Source organism: Mobula birostris, chromosome 16, assembly GCF_030028105.1.
Source record: "Mobula birostris isolate sMobBir1 chromosome 16, sMobBir1.hap1, whole genome shotgun sequence".
Lineage (NCBI taxonomy): Eukaryota > Metazoa > Chordata > Chondrichthyes > Myliobatiformes > Myliobatidae > Mobula > Mobula birostris.
This window is the reverse complement of record NC_092385.1, coordinates 1648894-1668797: the sequence shown is the minus strand read 5'-3', so window position 1 is coordinate 1668797 and position 19904 is coordinate 1648894.

The window sequence follows — 19904 nt, the reverse complement described above, 5'->3', positions numbered from 1 at the left end:
GGGGGGAATGGACCCACACACACACACACTGACCCTCACTGGGGGAACGATCCCACACACACACTGACCCTCACTGGGGGATGGTCCCACGCTCACACTGACCCCCACTGGGGGGACAGTCCCACACACACACTGACCCTCACTGGGGGATGGTCCCACGCACACACTGACCCTCACTGGGGGACGGTCCCACACACACACTGACCCTCAATGGGGGACAGTCCCACGCTCACACTGACCCCCACTGGGGGGACAGTCCCACACACACACTGACCCTCACTGGGGGACGGTCCCACATGCACACAGTGACCCTCATTGGGGAGAGGGTCCCGCACACAGGCTCTGACCCTCACTGGGGGACAGTCCCAGCAGTAAAAGGGGACTCTGTAGTTAGGGGGTCAGACAGGCGATTCTGTGGACGCAGGAAAGGAACATGGATGGTAGTTTGCCTCCCTGGTGCCATGTCCGGGATGTTTCTGATTGATCCTGAAGTGGGAAGGTGAACAGCCAGAGGTCATGGTACATATTGGTACAACGACATAGGTAGGAAAAGTGAGGAGGTCCTGGAAGCACACTACAGGGAGTGAGGAAGGAAGTTGAGGAGCAGGACCTCAAAGGTAGTAATCTCGGGATTACTGCCTGTGCCACATGACAGTGAGTACTGTATAGGAGTAGAATGAGATGGAGGATAAATGCGTGGCTGAGGGATTGATTCAGGTTTAGACAATAGACAATAGGTGCAGGAGTAGGCCATTTGGCCCTTCGAGCCAGCACCGCCAGCCATTCACTGTGATCATGGCTGATCATCCACAATCAGTACCTCGTTCCTCCCTTCTCCCCGTATCCCTTGACTCCGCTATCTTTAAGAGCTCTATCTAACTCTTTCTTGAAAGCATCTAGAGAATTGGCTTTCTGAGGCAGAGCACTCCACAGATCCACAACTTTCTGGGTGAAAAAGTTTTTCCTCAACTCCATTCTAAATGGCCTACCCCTTATTCTTAAACTGTGGCCTCTGGTTCTGGACTCACCCATCAGCGGGAACATGCTTCCTGCCTCTAGCGTGTCCAATCCCTTAATAATCTTATATGTTTCAATCAGATCCCCTCTCAGCCTTCCAAATTCCAGAGTACACAAGCCCAGTCGCTCCAATCTTTCAACATATGACAGTCCCGCCATCCTGGGAATTAACCTTGTGAACCTACACTGCACTCCCTCAATAGCAAGAATGTCCTCCCTGAAATTTGGAGACCAAAACTGCACACGGTACTCCAGGTGTGGTCTCACCAGGGCCCTGTACAGCTGTAGAAGGACCTCTTTGCTCTTATACTCAACTCCCCTTGTTATGAAGGCCAGCATGCCATTAGCTTTCTTCACCGCCTGCTGTACCTGCATTCTGGATCATTGGGACCTCTTTTGGGGCAGGAGTGACCTGTACAAAAAGGACCGGTTGCACTGGAATTCGAGGGGGACCAATATCCTGGCGGGGAGATTTGCTAAGGCTATTGAGAAGAGTTTAAATTGGAATTGCTGGGGGGTGGGAACCGAACTGAAGTGAAGGAGGAAAGGGAAGTTGGCTCACAAATAGAGAAAGCTTGGAGACAGTGCGAAAGGAGGATAGGCAGGTGATAGAGAAGGAACGTAGTCAGACCGATGGTTTGAGATGTGCCTATTTTAATGCAAGGAATATTATGAATAAAGCAGATGAGCTTACAGCGTGGATCAGCACTTGGAGCTATGATGTTGTGGCCATTACAGAGACTTGGATGGCTCAGGGGCAGGAATGGTTACTTCAAGTGCCAGGCTTTAGGTGTTTCAGAAAGGACAGGGAGGGAGGCAAAAGAGGTGGGGGCGTGGCACTGCTGATCAGAGATAGTGTCACGGCTGCAGAAAAGGAGGAGGTCAGGGAGGGGTTGCCTACAGAGTATCTGTAAGTGGAGGTTAGGAATAGGAAGGGCTCAATAACTCTGCTGGGTGTTTTTTATAGACCACTCAATAGTAACAGGGACATCAAGGAGCAGATAGGGAGACAGATTCTGGAACGGTGCAATAACAACAGGGTTGTTGTTGAGGGAGATTTTAATTTCCCGAATATTGATTGGCATCTCCCTAGAACAAGGGGTTTAGATGGGGTGGAGTTTGTTCGGTGTGTTCAAGAAGGTTTCTTGACACAATATGTCGATAAGCCTACAAGAGGAGAGGCTGTACTTGATCTGGTATTGGGAAATGAACCTGGTCAGGTGTTAGGTCTCTCAGTGGGAGAGCATTTTGGACATAGTGATCACAATTCTATCTCCTTCACTATAGTATTGGAGAGGGATAGGAACTGACAAGTTAGGAAAGCGTTTAATTGGAGTAAGGGGAAATATGAGGCTGTCAGGCAGGAACTTGGAAGCGTAAATTGGGAACAGATGTTCTCAGGGAAACGTACGGAAGAAATGTGGCAAATGTTCAGGGGATATTTGCGTGGGGTTCTGCGTAGATACGTTCCAATGAGACATGGAAAGGATAGTAGGACACAGGAACCGTGATGTACAATGGCCGTTGTAAATCTAGTCAAGAAGAAAAGAGCTTATGAAAGGTTCAAAAAACTAGGGAATTGATAGAGATCTAGAAGATTATAACGCTAGCAGGAAGGAGCTTAAGAATGAAATTAGGAGAGCCAGAAAGGGCCATGAGAAGGCCTTGGCAGACAGGATTAAAGAAAACCCCAAGGCATTCTACAAGTATGTGAAGAACAAAAGGATAAGACGTGAGAGAATAGGACCAATTAATGGAACCAGAGGAGATGGCAGAGGTACTTAATGAATACTTTGCTCTAGTATTCACCACGGAAAAAGATTTTGGTGATTGTAGGGATGACTTGCAGTGGACTGAAAAGCTTGAGCATGTAGATATTAAGAGCATGAGCTGGAGCTTTTGGAAAGCGTCAAGTTGGATAAGTCACTGGGACCGGATGAGATGTACCCCAGGCTACTGTGGGAGGCGAGGGAGGAGATTGCTGAGCCTCTGGCAATGATCTTTATATCATCAATGAGGACAGGAGAGGTTCTGGAGGATTGGGGTTGCGGATGTTGTTCCCTTATTCAAGAAAGGGAGTAGGGATAGCCCAGAAAATTATAGACCAGTGAGTCTTACTTCAGTGGTTGGTAATTTGATGGAAAAGATCCTGAGAGGCAGGATTTATGAGCATTTGGAGAGGCATAATATGATTAGGAATAGTCAGCATGGCTTTGTCAAGGGCAGGTCGTGCCTTACGAGCCTGATTGAATATTTTGAAGATGTGACTAGCCACATTGATGAAGGAAGAGCAGTAGATGTAGTGTATATGGATTTCAGCAAGGCATTTGATAAGGTACCCCATGCAAGGCTTATTGAGAAAGTGAGGAGACATGGGATCCAAGGGGACATTGCTTTGTGGATCTAGAACTGGCTTGCCCACAGAAGGCAAAGAGTGGTTGTAGATGGGTCATATTCTGCATGGAGGCTGGTGATCAGTGGTGTGCCTCAGGGATCTATTCTGGGACCCCTACTCTTTGTGATTTTTATAAATGACCTGGATGAGAAGTGGGGGGGAATGGGTTAGTAAATTTGCTGATGACACAAAGGTTGGGGGTGTTGTGGATAGTGTGGAGGGCTGTCAGAGGTTACAGCGGGACATTGAAAGGATGCAAAACTGGGCTGAGAAGTGGCAGATGGAGTTCAACCCAAATAAGTGTGAAGTGGTTCATTTTGGTAGGTCAAATATGATGGCAGAATATAGTATTAATGGTAAGACTCTTGGCAGTGTGGAGGATCAGAGGGATCTTGGGGTCCGAGTCCATAGGACACTCAAAGCAGCTGCGCAAGTTGACTCTGTGGTTAAGAAGGCATACGGTGCATTGGCCTTCATCAACCATGGGATTGAATTTAAGAGCCGAGAGGTAATGTTGCAGCTATATAGGACCCTGGTCAGACCCCACTTGGAATACTGTGCTCAATTCTGTTCACCTCACTACAGGAAGGACATGGAAACCATAGAAAGGGTGCAGATGAGATTTACAAGGATGTTGCCTGGATTGGGGAGCATGCCTTATGAGAATAGGAGGAGTGAACTCGGCCTTTTCTCCTTGGAGCGACAGAGGATGAGAGGTGACCTGATAGAGGTGTATAAGGTGATGAGAGGCATTGATCATGTGGATAGTCAGAGGCTTTTTCCCAGGGCTGAAGTGGCTAGCACAAGAGGGCACAGTTTTAAAGTGCTTGGAGTAGGTACAGAGGAGATGTCAGGGGGATATTTTTTACACAGAGAGTGGTGAGTGTGTGGAATGGGCTGTCGGTGGAGGTGGAAACGGTAGGGTCTTTTAAGAGACTTTTGGATAGGTACATGGAGCTTAGAAAAATAGAGGGCTATAGGTAAAGCCTAGGTAGTTCTGAGGTAAGGACATATTTGGCACAGCTGAAGGGCCTGTATTGTGCTGTAGGTTTTCTATGTTTCTACAAAAACTGACCCTCACTGGGGGGACGGTCCCACACACACTGACCCTCACTGGGGGACAGTCCCACACACACACACACACACTGACCCTCACTGGGAGATGGTCCCACACACACACACTGACCCTCACTGGGGGACAGTCCCACACACACACACACACTGACCCTCACTGGGGGACAGTCCCACACACACACACACTGACCCTCACTGGGAGACGGTCCCACACACACACTGACCCTCTCTGGGGGACGGTCCCACACACACACTGACCCCTGCGGGGGTGACTGTCTCCATGCACACTGACCCTCACTGGGGGACAGTCCCACATGCACAGTGACCATCACTGGTGGACGGTCCCACACACACACTGACCCTGACTTGGGGAGAGTCCATGATGAAGGTATATAAAATTTGAAGAGGCTTAGGTAGGATAGATGTGTCCGAGAGAGATGGTTAATTAGATGAACAGTTGGCTGATGGTGGGGAGCAGAGGGAGATGGTGGAAGACTGTTCTTTCGATTGGAGGCCTCTGCCGAGAGGTCTCTGCGGTGGTCGGTGCTGGGTCCATGTTGTTAATCATCTCTATCAACGATTTGGATAAGAATGTACAAGCTATGGTTAATAAATTGACACTAAGTTAGTGGTATAGTGGACAGTGAAGAAGGTTATCAAAAAGTACTGGTGTATCCTGATCAGCTGGGTAAATGGGCTGAGTTTAATTTGGACAAGAACGAGGTGTTGCATTTGAGAAAGTCCAAACCAGGTTCACTTCCAGAGTGAATGGCAGGCCCCTGGGGAGTGTTGTACTCTAATGTCCCTCTGCTTTAAAGTACACAGATCCCTGAAAGAGAAGTCACGAGTAGAGTGCGGTAAAATCACAAACAAGAGAAAATCTGCAGATGCTGGAAATCCAAGCATCACACACAAAAAGCTGGAGGAACTCAGCAGACCAGGCAGCATCTATGGAAAACAGTACAGTTGATGTTTTGGGCTGAGACCCTTCATTAGGAATGGGGGGAAAAAAAGGCGAGTTGCCAGAGTAAGAAAGTGGAGGGAGGTAAAGGAGGTTTTTTTTGGCTCATTGGACTTCAGTCTAGGTGAGGCCATAACTGGAGTATTGTGTTCAGGGTGACCTCTTCCCCCACTCCAAAGGTTGTTTGTACGTTGGTGCTCCCAAGGACCTTGTCATTTACTTTTCAGTGATTGGTCTCCCAAAGTGCATCCTATCTAATAGAGACAACAGTCTGGGGAATTTCAGAGGTGTATCAAATCTAGGACATAGATCGGGTGAATGCACAATCTTTATCCCAGGGTTGGGGAATCTACAACTAGAGGGCACAGGTTTAAGGTGAGAAGGGAGAGATTTAATAGGAACCGGTGGTGGTGGTGGGGGGGGGGGGGTAACCTTTTTACATTCAGGTGGTATCTGTGTAGAATGAGCTGCAAAGACATTTGGACAGGTTCATGGATAGAATGAGGGCTCAGATAGATATGGGCTAAATGTGGGCAAGTAGGACCAGCCCAGATGTATGCATGGGGCCGAGTCGCCTGTTTCTGTGCTGCAGAACTCTATCACCCAATTGTAGGCGGATGGGATTAGGGCTGATAGACCTTGTTAACTATCTCACATGAATCCCATTTGTCTGCTCTGGATGATAGATGTCTTCGGAAGGGCCCATTTCTGATACTGTGACCTATACATTTCTGAGAGATATTGTTAGGGTAGATTGTGGACACAATAAATTCTGCAGATGCTGGAAATCCAGAACAACACACACACAATTCTGGAGGAACTCAGCAGGTCAGGCAGCATCTATGAAGGGGAATATACAGTTGATGTTTCAGGCCAAGACTCTTCTTCACGACTGGAAAGAAAGGGGACAGGTTTCTTTCTCCCATGGGCTACTCTTCTGTCAGACTTGTTCTTCGCCCTTTATCTCTTTACCTATCACCTCCCAGCATCTTACTTCATTCATCATCCTCCACACATTCACCTTCCCCCTCACCTGGTCTCACCTATAACGTGCCACCTTGTCCTCCTCCCCTCCCCTCACCACCTTATTCCGGTTTCAGTCTCACTTCCTTTCCAGTCCTGATGAAGCATCTCAGCCCAAAAGCTGACGGTTTGTTCCGCTCCACAGCTACTGAGCTTCTCCAGTTCTTTTTGAAAGTAGATTATGGAATATTTTTTCTATGGTGGGTCTACAATAAAATAACACTGGTATGTCTAGGCTAAAACTGGACTGTGTTTGTGTTGTACGTCACTGATTGGCCTCATCTTAAATAATAATGAGGCAGCCTACAGAGGAAGTCGTCTCTCTGACACAGTGATGTCAAGAAAACAACTTCTCCCTCAACGTCACAAAGACAATGGAGCTGGTTGTGGACTACAGGAGGAATGGAGACAGGCTAACCCCTATTAACATCAATGGATCTGGGGTTGAGAGGGTGAACAGCTTTAAGTTCCTCGGCATAAACATCACCGAGGATCTCACTTGGTCTGCATATACCGGCTATGTGATGAATAAGGCACAATGGCGCCTCTTTCACCTCAGATGGTTGAAGGTTTGGTATGGGCCCCCAAATCCTAAGAACTTTCTACAGGGGCAAAATCGAGAGCATCCTGACTGGCTGCGTCACTGCCTGGTATGGGAACTGTACTTCCCTCAATCACAGGACTCTGCAGAGAGTGGTGTGAACAGCCCAGCGCATCTGTAGATGTGAATTTCCAGCTATTCAGGACATTTGCAGTGACAGGTGTGTAAAAGGGGCCCGAAGGATCATTGGGGACCCGAGTCACCCCAACCACAAACTGTTCCAGCTGCTACCATCTGGGAAACGGTAGCAGCATAAAAGCCGGGACCAACAGGCTCCGGGACAGCTTCTTCCACCAGGCTATCAGACTGATGAACTCACACTGACACAACTGTATTTCTATATTATACTGACTGTCCTATTGTACATACTGTTTGTTATAAATTACTATAAATTGCACATTGCACATTTAGATGGAGACGTAACATAAAGATTTTTACTCCTCATGTATGTGAAGGATGTAAGTAATAAAGTCAATTCAATTCAATGACATGAAAAGTCACCTTACAGTGACCAGACTTTTACTCTCTGCATTGATGCGAATGTTGCAAATTCATATTCTTCTCTTGGATTTGGATTGTTAGTGACTGGGAGCAATGAAATAATGTGATGTATATTGAGTTTGGATTAAGCTTTCATCTCAATTGGTGCTATCACAGTTAACCTTTGAATCTGTTGTTACATTTTTAATATCTCTTGATCAGCTGTAAATAAATAACAACTAATCATGCAACATTTCATCCCAGGACCATAGCTTGGCAGATGGGAAAGGTTGTAGGTTTTGATGGCTCTGTAATCAGATAGCAAACGATCTCTACATTCTGACGGAGGCACCCAGCTAAATATAAAACCTGGGCAGGTTCAGTATCAAGAGTGGAATCTGAGCTGTCCTCGGCCGAGTGCAAGCTGCAATCATGTTGTGCCCAGTCTGTTCACTGGAGGTCAGAGCAGAGCCACTGTGAGTACACGCCCGGGTTTACAACTGTTCTGGGACTGGCCAAACTGTGCAAAGAAATGATGATAAGAATTTCTGAAGTTTTATTAATTGAAAAGGCAGACAGTGCTTTAGAAATTTTAGCAAGATTTGTGCTTGTTCTGAGGAGTTTTCTGAGGTTCTGGGAGGAGGGAGAGTGTTGGAACTGTTTACAGAGAGAAGCCTTGTTTTGTTATTTATACTGGGATCATCTCTGAGCTAATATTAGCCTTGGAGAGAATTATTGTTGGTGACCAGCTTCAATTCTTTCACCATCCTGATTCTCAGAATGAGCTGTAACAGTTGCAAAGATAGATTGGTATTCACCGAACCCGATGTTTCCCTTAAAATTCTTCAACTACATTGTGTCTACATCATGTCTATGTTGTGTCTACATTGACTACATTGTGTTTGTGTTGCCCCTACATTGTGTCTACATCATGTTTATGCCATGTCTTTGTCAACTCTGATTTCAAAGGTTAACTGGTCACATAAGAATATAAGAACTAGGAGCAGGAGCAGGCCATCCGGCCCATCGAGCCTGCCCTGCCATTCAATAAGATCATGGCTGATCTGTCTGTAAACTCAGCTCCATCTACCTGCCTTTTCCCCATAACTCTTAATTCCCTTACAATGTAAAAACCTATCTAACTGTATCTTAAATATATTTAGTGAAGAAGCCTCAAATGCTTCCCTGGGCAGAGAATTCCACAGATTCACCACTCTCTGGGAAAAACAGTTTCTCCTCATCTCCATCCTAAATCTTCTCCCCTGAATCTCGAGGCAATGTCACCTAGTTCTAGTCTCACCCACCAATGGAAACAACTTTCCTACTTCTACCTTATCTATTCCTTTCATGTCAGAGAAATGTATACAATATACATCCTGAAATGCTTTTTCTTCACAACCATCCACGAAAACAGAGGAGTGCCCCAAAGAATGAATGACAGTTAAATGTTAGAACCCCACAGCCCCCCCAGCTCACCCCTCCCAAGCATAAGCAGCAGCAAAGCAACAATCAACAATAATTCCCCCCCCCAACCAACAAAAAAAAGCATTGGCACCTGCCACCCAAGCACTCAAACGTGAGAAAAACAACAGCAAAGACACAGACTTGCAGTTACCCCAAAGACTTTGCGTTTCACCAGGTATTCGACGTACCACAGGCTCTCTCTCCCTAATAAGGGAGAAAGAGGTATCTCTGTTTCACAGTGAGAGGGGAGGCATAACAAGCAACTCGCTGATTTACGATGTTAAAAGTCCGTTGCATTGCTTTTTCCGAGCCCTGTGCCCAAAGGTCTCGGGCCTCTGGGCACACAGCCAAAGATCTTCCCGCTCCCACGACACACCGGGCTGTCGGGACACTGACCTTTGAACCACCCGTCTCCAGAGCCTCAAGATCCTAGGCCCCAAAATGTGAGCCGAACTCTTAGGCCACGCCCTTGGCATGTCAGATAACAGCCAGTCATAACACCCAGAGAGCAGGTCCCACTCCCGCAAAGAACCGAACTCCAGGTGACTTATATACCTTCAGACCTTTCAGTTTCCAAGACCCTTCTCTCCAGTTATGGTAACTTCACATAACTCATGTCCCTGACACCTGGAACTTCCTCCATACTGCTACTGTTTTCCACTTATTCAGTTCGTCCACCATTTCCTTGTCCTTTATTGTTACCTCTCCAACATCATTTTCCAGTGCCCTCTCTTTTACATTTTTTTGTATCTGAGGAAACTTTTGGTATCTTCCTTAATACTTTGTGGTTTATTTTAGAGCCTTTTTTTTTTAGCGTATCACACCAGACAGTCAGCCACTCTTGTCTGGCGTGTGGTGTCGGGATCGGTCTCCTTTCGGATTAACCGGGTCATGATATGAACGTTCCTGACGCGACCCTTTTTTTTACGAGGCCGAGTGGCTAGCTCGACGCTCCACCCGGCACAGATGGAAAGCGTGCTCGGGGGGTGGCCAGACCTGGATTCGAACTCGGGAGCCTTCGCTCCAGGGTCCGGCACTGATGCCACTGTGCCATCAGCTGGGCCTATTTTATAGCCTTCCTTAAACAGCTAAATAACATCTGCTATTTTCCAATCCTCCTTCTACCTCTCCTGTCACCCATTAAATCCGTATTAATGATAGGGTCTTTTAAGAGACTCCTGGATAGGTACATAGAGCTTAGAAAAATAGAAAGTTATGAGTAACCTTGGGTAATTTCTAAGGTAAGGACATGTTTGGCTCAGCTTTGTAGGCTGCAGGTCCTGCATTGTGCTGTAGGTTTTCTATGTTTCTAAATTAATGGCTAGTTTATTTTCGTATTCCATCTTTACCTTATTGACTATTTTTTTAGTTGACTTCTGTTGGTTTTTAAAATTTTCCCACTAATTTTTGCTCTATTATATACCCTGTCTTTGGCTTTTACGTTGACTTCAGCTTCTCTTCTTAGCCACACTTGTGTCATTTTTCCTTCAGAATACTTCTTCCTCTTTGGGATGTAGATATCCTATGCCTTCCAAATTGTTTCCAGAAATTCCAGCCATTACTGCTGTGTCATCATCCCTACCAGTGTTCTTTTCCAATCAATCCTGGCCAATTCCTCTCTCATGCCTCTGTCATTCCCTTTAATCCACTGTAATACTGACACATCTCAAAAATCTTTACGTTACATCTCCGTCTAAATGTGCAATTTATAGTAATTTATAATAAATAGTACGTGCAACGGGACGTAACAAGATGGTTAAATATGAACAGTCAATATAACATAGAAATACAGTTCTGCTTCTCAAATTTAAGGGTGAATTTGATCATATTGTTATTACTTGCCCCAGAGTTCTTTCACCTTCAGCTCTCTAATCAACTCTGGTTCACTGCATAACACCCAGTTCAGAATAGCTGATCCCCCAGTGGGCAACCATGAGCTGCTCTGTGATAGACACTCTAGAAATTCACCCTCGTGGAATCCGACACCAACCTGATTTTCCCAATCAACATGCATATTGAAACCCCTTCTATCTTCTGCTTTAATTTGTAGGTCACTTTCTTACTACTGTTTTGGGGTCTGTATACAATTCCCATCAGGGTCTTTTTACCCTTACAGTTTCTTAGATCTGTCCACAATGATTCAACACCTTCCGCCCATATGTTACCTCTTTCTAATGATTTAATTTCATTTTTTACCAACAGAGCAACACCACCCCCTCTGCCTTCCTGCCTGTCCCTTTGATACAATGGGTATCCTTGGACATTAAGGTCCCAGTTCTAATCTTCTTTCAGCCATGATTCAGTGATGCCTGCAACATCATACCTGCCAATCTGTAACTGTGCTGCAAGTTCATCGACCTCATTCCATATACTGAGCACGTTCAGATACAACACCTTCAGTTCTGTATTCACCCTTCCGATTTTGTCTGCCTTTTTCATTGCAACTCATCCTGTTGACTGCAATTTTGCCCTATCAACGGCCTCTCCTCACTATACATTGCCTCTGTTTGTAAACCAGCTTCCTCATCTTTAGCAGTGTTATCCATTTTTCCTACGGTATCTGTTGCACTGAAATACAGGCAGCTCAGGACACTAGTCACACCATGCTCAACCTTCTGATTCCTGACTTTGTCTGATGTATTACCAACATCTGCCTCCACAATCTCTCCACTAACTGTTCTGGCACTCTGGTTCCCATCCCCCTGCACTCTCGTTTAAACTGCATCCTGTAGCATTAACAAACCTTCCCACTGGGATATTAGTCCCGTTCCGGTTCAGATGCAAGTTATCCCTTCCGTACAGGTCCTGCCTTTCCTGGAAGAGAGCCCAATGATCCAAAAATCTAATGCTCTTCCCCCTACACCGACTCCTTAGCCGTGTATTAAACTATATTATCTTCCCACTTCTGGCCTCACTTGCATGTGGCATGTGTGCCAGTCCTGAGATCTCAACCCTGGAGGTCCTGCCCTGAACTTAGCACCCAACTCCCTGAAGTCCCTATGCAGAACCTGGTCACTCGTCCTACCCGTGCCATTGGTACCAACGTGGACCATGCCCTCTGTTTGCTCTCCCACTTAAGAATGCTGAGGACTCAGGCAGAGATATCCTGGATCCTGGCACCCGGGAGGCAACGTACCATCAGGGACACTCGTTCTCGCCCACAGAATCTCCTGTCTGTTCCCCTAATTAATGAATCCCCTATCACCACGGCGAGCCTCTTCTCCCCCTTCCCTTCTGAATCACAGAGGCAGACTCTGTGCCAGATAACCACTGTGACCCGTTAGGTCATTTCCCCCCCCCCCCAACTGTATTCAAAGTGATATACTTGTTGTTGAGGGGGATGGTACTCTGCAATGGCTCCTTAACCCCTTGCCCCTTCCTGACTGTCACCCAGTCTCCTGTGTCCTGCACCCTGGGTGTAACCAGTTCTCCCTGTGCCCTATCTATCACCCCCTCGGCCTCCGGAATGATCCGGAGTTCATCCATTTCCAGCTCCAACTTCTATACGTGGTTTGTTAGAAGTTAGAAATCGCTGGAGGTCTCCTTGCCTTGCCACAACCTGCAAGAGGAACATTCAGCTATCATGCCTGGCATCCCTACTGTCCTACTTGAGCAGATATAAAGAAGAGAAGTTAAAAACTTGAGCTTTTCTTTCCTTTGCTTTCTCAGACTGAAGCCTCGAAGAGTTAAAGCCTCAAGATCACCGCTCTGGCTATGTCCACGCAGATATAGTCTTACCCTGCCTTCCTTTAATTTGCACTTGCTAATCAATCCCAAACACCGATGGGTTGCTGGTCTAAGCTCTTTTTTGCTGTACTAACCCACAGCTACATTTTATCCTTGGGCAGCGGACCTGATACAAGTCCGCTCCACTCAACACTTCTGATATCCGGATTGGCCACGGTTCGAAGCACTTTTTGTGCTGAACTGACCAGCTACTGCCTTGTATCATTTCCCACCGTCACCCTCCTCTCCCCCTCCCCCCACCGTCACCCTCCTCTCCCCCTCCCCCCACCGTCACCCTCCTCTCCCCTACCCCACCGTCACCCTCCTCTCCCCCTCCCCCACCGTCACCCTCCTCTCCCCCTCCCCCCACCGTCACCCTCCTCTCCCCTCCCCCACCGTCACCCTCCTCTCCCCTCCCCCACCGTCACCCTCCTCTCCCCCTCCCCCCACCGTCACCCTCCTCTCCCCCCCCCACCGTCACCCTCCTCTCCCCTACCCCACCGTCACCCTCCTCCCCCCACCGTCACCCTCCTCTCCCCTACCCCACTGTCACCCTCCTCTCCCCCTCCCTCCACCGTCACCCCCCTCTCCCCCTCCCCCCACCGTCACCCTCCTCTCCCCCTCCCCCCACCGTCACCCTCCTCTCCCACCGTCACCCTCCTCTCCCCCTCCCCCCACCGTCACCCTCCTCTCCCCTCCCCCACCGTCACCCTCCTCTCCCCTCCTCCCCACCGTCACCCTCCTCTCCCCTCCCCCACCGTCACCCTCCTCTCCCCTCCCCCCACCATCACCCTCCTCTCCTCCTACCCCACTGTCGCCCTCCTCTCCCCTCCCCCCACCGTCGCCCTCTTCTCCCCTACCTCACCGTCACCCTCCTCTCCTCCGACCCCACCGTCACCCTCCTCTCCCCTACCCCACCATCACCCTCCTCTCCCCCTCCCCCTACCGTCACCCTCCTCTCCCCTCCCCCCACCAACCCCTCCTCTCCTTCTCCCACCCACCATCACCTTCCTCTCCCCTACCTCACCGTCACCCTCCTCTCCCCTACCCCACCGTCACCCTCCTCTCCCCTTCCCCCCACCGTCACCCTCCTGTCCCCCTCCCCCCACCGTCACCCTCCTCTACCCTACCCCACCGTCACCCCCCTCTCCCCTCCTCCCCACCGTCCCCTCCTCTCCCCTACCCCACCGACACCTTCCTCTCCCCTACCCTACCATCCCCTCCTCTCCCCCCCCCCCACTGTTGGCCTCCTCTCCCCCTCCCCCCACCGTCACCCTTCTCTTGCACACTTTCACCCTACCCACCCCCAACTCTTTTCCATGGATGCTGCCTGGCCTGCTGAGTTCCTCCAGAATTTTATGTGTGTTGCTAAGATCAATCTAACTGTTTCCTCCTACAAAGTCTCCATTTTTCTATCATCCATGTTCCTGTCTAGGAGTCTGTTAAATATCCCTAATATCCACCACTCTCTGTGTAAAGAACTTACCTCTGACATCCCTCTTATACTTTCTTCCAATCACCTTAACATTATTCTTCCTCCCATTTCCAATGTCTCTGACTATCCACTGAATTACTGCCCCATGTCATCTTGTACACTCCTGTCAACTTCAAGTTTAATTATCATCCACCCATACATGAACATAGCGAAATGAAACAGTGTTCCTCCGGGGCCAAAGTACAAAACACATTACCAACAGCACATAGCATATCTGGTTACATTAGCAGAAAACATACAGGCACATAAAAGTAATCTAGCCCAAGTCCATGAGTGGCGTGGCCTGCAGATGGTGTCCTGATCCAGCTTGTTCTTCCACAGAGCAAGCTCCAGAGGGCAGCATGGAGTAAATGCTGAGGGCTGTACTGAGCAGACCCTGGAGAGCAGCACCAACAGGAGCGGTCAGCCCCTACCCAGTACGGATTCCAGTGCACCCACATACTGCCTCAGTGTCTGCCCTCCCGAGCAGCACCAACAGGAGCAGTCAGCCCCTACCCAGTACGGATTCCAGTGCACCCACATACTGCCTCAGTGTCTGCCCTCCCGAGCAGCACCAACAGGAGGGTCAGCCCCTACCCAGTACGGATTCCAGTGCACCCACATACTGCCTCAGTGTCTGCCCTCCCGAGCAGCACCAACAGGAGCAGTCAGCCCCTACCCAGTACGGATTCCAGTGCACCCACATACTGCCTCAGTGTCTGCCCTCCCGAGCAGCACCAACAGGAGGGTCAGCCCCTACCCAGTACGGATTCCAGTGCACCCACATACTGCCTCAGTGTCTGCCCTCCCGAGCAGCACCAACAGGAGCGGTCAGCCCCTACCCAGTACGGATTCCAGTGCACCCACATACTGCCTCAGTGTCTGCCCTCCTGAGCAGCACCAACAGGAGGGTCAGCCCCTACCCAGTACGGATTCCAGTGCACCCACATACTGCCTCGGTGTCTGCCCTCCCGAGCAGCACCAACAGGAGCGGTCAGCCCCTACCCAGTACGGATTCCAGTGCACCCACATACTGCCTCGGTGTCTGCCCTCCCGAGCAGCACCAACAGGCATGAAGGCTTTGTCTGTGCCACAACACAGCTTCATCACCATTGGTCTTGTCAATAAACCAGTGAGCCAGACTTGCAGTATTCTACATTACCAATATCCAACAGGGTCTTGGAATCACAAGTCACGTGACCGAGACAATCACTTGCACCGTTTGTTGGACTGGACACCATCACGGTAAAATGGTGTGCAGCAAGTCCAGGCAACAGCACAACAGTGGTATACAACAGGTCTATCACTATCATTAATAGGATGGTCCTGTGGTACGTAATGTTCTTAGTGTCCAGTAGTATCTTGTGATTGTAAAAAATATATAAAGGATGAACATTTACATCTTCGTTTGTACCCGGAGTGGCCAGTCAGACCCAGTGCACTGCCCTCCTACTGGAATCAGGTCACCTCTTGTTCTCTTTCGCTCCAAAAGAAAAGGTGTTAGTACTGCAATGCTAAGTCCATTGCTGTACACTCTGCTCTCACACAAATTCACGGCCAAACACCCAACTAATCACATTGTCCAGTTTGCTGATCACACAACAGTGGTGGGGCTCATTGGCAACAATAATGAGACAGCCGATGAGAGCTGGAGGACTGGTGCCAGGCAAGTGACCTCCTCCGCAATGTCAAAAAGACAAAGGAGGTGGTTATCAGATGTGATCAGTTTCCGACTCCTGGGAGTGCACAGTCAGGAAAGTCCATCAACGCCTGTACTTTCTGAGGAGGCTGCAGAGAGTTAGACTGTGCACATGTGTACTCGTCATTCTACAGACGCACAGTAGAGAGCATCTGAACAAGCTGCTTCACTTCCTGGTACAGGAAAGATGCTAACGTGGGTAAAGCAGGGGCTGATTGGCAGAAGGCAGAGTGGGAATAAAGGGAGCCTTTTCTAGTTGGCTGCCGGTGACTAGTGGTGTTCTGCAGGGGTCTGAGTTGGGAATGATTCTTTTTACGTTATATGTCAATGATTTGGATAATGGAACTGATGGCTTTGTTGCAAAGTTTGCAGATGGCATGAAGATAGGTGGAGAGGCATGTAGTTTTGAGGAAGTAGAGGCTGCAGAAGAGTTTGGACAGATTAGGAGAATGGGCAAAGAAATGGCAGATGGAATACAGTGTCAGAAAGTGTATGGTCCTGCACTTTGGTAGAAGAAATGAAAGGGTTGACTATTTTCTAAGCAGAGAGAAAAATTCAAAAATTTGAGGTCCAAAGGGAATTGGGAGTCCTTGTGCAGGATTCCCTAAAGGTTAATTTGCATGTTGAGTCTGCACTGAGGAAGGCAAATGCAATGTCAGCATTCATTTCAAGAGGACTAGAATATAAAAGCAAGGATGCAATGTTGAGACTTTATAAAGCACTGGGGAGGCCTCATTTGGAGTATTGTGAGCGGTTTTGAGCACCTTATCTATGAAAGGATGTGCTGACATTGGAGAGGGTTCAAAGGAGGTTCATAAAAATGACAGTAGAGCACAACGTGAGAAAATCTGCAGATACTGGACATGCAAGCAACACACACAAAATGAAGGGTCTTGGCCTGAAACGTCAACTGTTTACTCTTTTTCATAGATGCTGCCTGGCCTACTGAGTTCCTTTAGTTTCTAGAGTTCTTCTAGAATTTTGTCTGTGTCACAAAAAGAGATTGAAAGGCTTCTTATATGAAGACCACATGATGGTTCTGGCCCTCTGTTCTCTAGAATTAAGAATAATGAGGGGTGACCTCATTGAAACCTATCGAATATTGAAAGGCCTCAATATAGTGGATATGGAGAGGATGTTTCCTATTGTAGGAGAATCTATGAACAGAGGACACAGCCTTAGAATAGAGGGGCGTCCTTTTAGAACTGAGAAGAGGAGGAATTTCTTCAGCCAGAGAGTGGTGAATCTGTGGAATTCGTTGCCACAGGTGGCTGTGGAGGCCAAGTCTTTATGTCTATTTAAGGCAGAAGTTGATTGATTCGTGATTGGTCAGGGCATGAAGGGACACGGGCAAGGCAGGAGCTTAGAGCTGAGAAGAAATATGGATCAGCCATGATGAGATGGTGGAGCAGACTTGATGGGCCAAATGGTCTAATTCTGCTCCTGTATCTTATGGTCTTATCTCATCTGCACTCTCTCTAAAGCTTCCACATTCTTTCTATAATGAGGCGACCAGAACTGAACACAACACTCCAAGTGTGGTCAAAGCAGAGATTTGTAGCGCTACAACGTGACCTCGCGGCTCTTGAACTCAGTCCCCTGACTAACGAAGGCACTGCGCCACGCCACACACTCGGTATGGGCAAGTTTAGCTGAGTGACCCGTTTCTCTGCTCTGTGAGTCAGTGACCCTGTGACCTCAGAGCAATGCCTGGCAGTTACTCTGGAAAGGCTGGGGTGTGAAAGGAGATACATTTCACTTTCCTCCCATGCGGAGTTACAGTTCACCAGCTGTTGCCTGCTCCGGACTGGAAAACACCTTGTAATCCTCTGTGCACTCTGCTAGTGTGCTGGCCAGCTTGGCACGCCCACCAGTCTCGGTCACTGTCAGAGCTTAGAGTGACACACACAGCTTTACAGAGTGGAAACTGCTGATTCAGGTGTCCACGCCAGTCTACACCTCAACCATAAGATATAGGAGCAGAATTAGACCATTTGGCCCATCGAGTTGGCTCTGCCATTTCATCGTGGCTAATCCATTTCCCCTCTCAGCCACAATTTCCTGCCTTCTCCCCATATCCTTTCATACTTTAACTAATCAAGAATCTATCAACCTCTGCCTTAAGTATATACAATGACTAGTCCTCCGCAGCCACCATTCCCCAGATTTGCCATTCTCTGGCTGAAGAAATTCCTCCTCATCTCTGTTCTAAATCGACATCCTCTACTCTGAGGCTGTGTCCTCTGGTCGCAGACCCCCACTATAGGAAACATCCTCTCTAAATCTACTCTTCTGAGGCCTTTCAACATTCAATTTATTTGAATGAGATACCTCCTCATTCTTCTGAATTCAGCCATCAAACGCTCCTCATAGGATAAAGTTTTCAATCCCAGAATCACTTTTATAAACCTCCTTTGAACCCTCTTCAATGTCAACACAGCCTTTCTTGGATAAGGGGCCCAAACTGCTCACAATACTCCAAGTGAGGCCTCACCGGTGCATCATAAAGCCTCAACATGACATCCTTGCTTTTATATTCTAGTCCTCTTGAAATGAATGCTAACATTGCATTTGCCTTCCTCACCACCAACTGAACCTGCAAATTAACATTTAGGGAATCCTGCAGAAGGTCTCCCAAGTCCCTCTGCACCTCAGTTTTTTTGTATTTTCTTTCCATTTAGAAGATACCCTTTCATTCTTCTACCAAAGTGCATGACCATACACTTTCCGACACTCTATTCCATCTGTCATTTGTTTACCCATTCTCCTAATCTGTCTAAGCCCCTCTACTTCCTCAAAACTTCTTGCCCCTTCACTTATCTTCATATCATCCATGAACTTTGCCACAAGTAATCAATTCCAGCATCCAAGTCATTGACATGTAATGTGAAAAGAATCGTTCCAACACAGACCCTTATGGAACACCACTAGTCACCGGCAGCCAACCAGGAAAGTCTCCCTTTATTCCCACTCTTTGCCTCCTGCCCATCAGCCAGTACTCTATCCATGCTGGTATCTCTCCTGTTAATACTGTACCATAATATGTTAACTTGTTAAGCAGCCTCGTGTGACACCTTGTCAAAGGCCTTCTGACAATCCAAGTGCACAACATCAACTAATTCTCTTTTGTCCATCCTGCTTGTTATTTCTTCAGAGAATTCCAACAAATTTGTCAGGCAAGATTTTCCCTTGAGGAAACCATGCAAGTTATGGCCTGTTTTTATCAAGTGCCCTGAAACAACATGCTTACCAATCGATTCCAATATCTTCCCAACCACTGAGGTCATACTAACTGGCCTCTAATTTCCTTTCTTCTGCCCCCCTCCCTTCTTGAAGAGTGAAGTGAGATTTGCAGTTTTCCATTTCTTTGGAGGCTTGCCAGAATCAATTAATTCTTGACAGATCATTACTAATGACTCTGCAATCTCCTTAGCCTGCTCTTTCAGAACCCTGCATGTACACCATCCAGTGCAAGTGACTTCTCTACCTTCAGACCTTCCAGTTTCCCAAGAATCTTCTCCCTAGTAATGGCAACTTCACACACTTCTGCCCCCAACACTCTCGAACTTCCGACGTACTTTTAGTGCCTTCCACAGTGAAGACTGATGCAAGATAATTACTTGGCTCATCCATCATTTCCTTGTTCCCCATTACTACCTCTCGTATAATTTTCCAGCGGTCCGATGTCCACTCTCGCCTTTCTTTTACACTTTATGTATCTGAAGAAACTTTTGGTATCTTCTTTAATATTATTGGCTAACTTATTCCATTTTTCCCTTTGTAATGACTTTTTTAGTTGCCTTCTGTTGGTTTTTAAAAGCTTACCAATTCTCCAACTTCCCACTAATTTTGCTTTATTATATGCCCGTTCTTTAGCTTTTATGTTGGTTGACTTCTCGTGTTAGCCACGGTTGTGTCATCTGCCTTTAGAATGCTTCTTTCTCTTTGGGATGTATATATCCTGTGCCTTCCGAATTGACTTCCAGAAAT